The following is a 1,246-nucleotide window of genomic DNA, read 5'->3' on the forward strand; positions in this document are numbered from 1 at the left end:
CCACCCCCCACACCTAAGAATACAGAGAAATCTCTGCTCTAATTACCTTTCTCTACCTGTAATTTCACCAGATAAGATTTTCAAGCATCATAGCACCGAGCATCATAATCGCTTGATAGGAGAACCCACCGGCTTAAACTGGGATTGAACCCTGAATCCCACGTATATCACCATCTCTTCATATCAAAGTGAAATTAAAATACACGCATTTCGAATTAATGTAGCTATGATACAAAACAATTGAAACGCCTATTAAAACAACTAAACTTCAAAGCATACAAAAATATTACAGATTACATATTTAAATTTATGTGAGTGTGTGTGCGTGTGTGATTTTTATATGTGTGTGTGTGTGTGTGTGTGTGTGTGTGCACGCGCGTAATCTTGAATGACTATCAAAATGTATGGCTTTTTAAAGTATATATTCTTATGAAATAGAAAAAGATTCTTACGAACAATCGTCTCAAATGTGTATTGTCACCTTCATAACAAATATACTGTAAATGAAAACCCAGATGCCACAAAGTCACTCCATAACCATGAGTTTGATATTGTTTAATCTTTATATATAGGCGAAAGTGTTTATTTACTTTCTTTCATAAAGGGAATTAGACTTGGACTCTAAAAAGCAGAATTATATTTTCATTTATTAGTAAATGCATTAATAGATTTAAAAGAAAACAGTGCCCATTGTACTATATATATAATAAAACCATGCGTGTGTCTGAGTTCGTTCCCTATGGACTCGAAAAAAGCTGGGCCGATTTTAATTAATTTTGACACCAAAGCTTTATGTGCCTGGTAGTGTTCTAAAGTTTTGCATCGGAATGTGTTCCACAATTCTATAAAAGAAGGAACAGGCGATTTTGACAAAAGTTAACACCTTATACAGCTTAACATCACAAAGTGCCTCTGAAAAGTTTTATTACCACACGAGTCAAAAGGTCCAATATAAAATCAAGGGTAGGTTCTTTGATATGATGGGCGCGTTCGAAATTAATGTTTCTGTTTTAGACTTTAATTCAAGTCATTATGTTAAAAGAAAATGATAAAATCAACTGTAAGTTTCTTCCGGTTCACTGTGATTGGTCATCCAATAGAGCAAGCAATCAATCGATTTGATTGGAAAAGAGTGATTTCAACGATCTCGATGACAAAAATATAGAGGGTTGACAATTATTTAATCCCGAATAAGGTCGAGTCTCCCTCCAAGTATAGATATGTTTTAAAAAAGACGAGAAAAATA

This window comes from Euprymna scolopes, chromosome 2 (genome assembly GCF_053919585.1).
Source record: "Euprymna scolopes isolate OS-2025 chromosome 2, ASM5391958v1, whole genome shotgun sequence".
NCBI classification, from domain to species: domain Eukaryota; kingdom Metazoa; phylum Mollusca; class Cephalopoda; order Sepiida; family Sepiolidae; genus Euprymna; species Euprymna scolopes.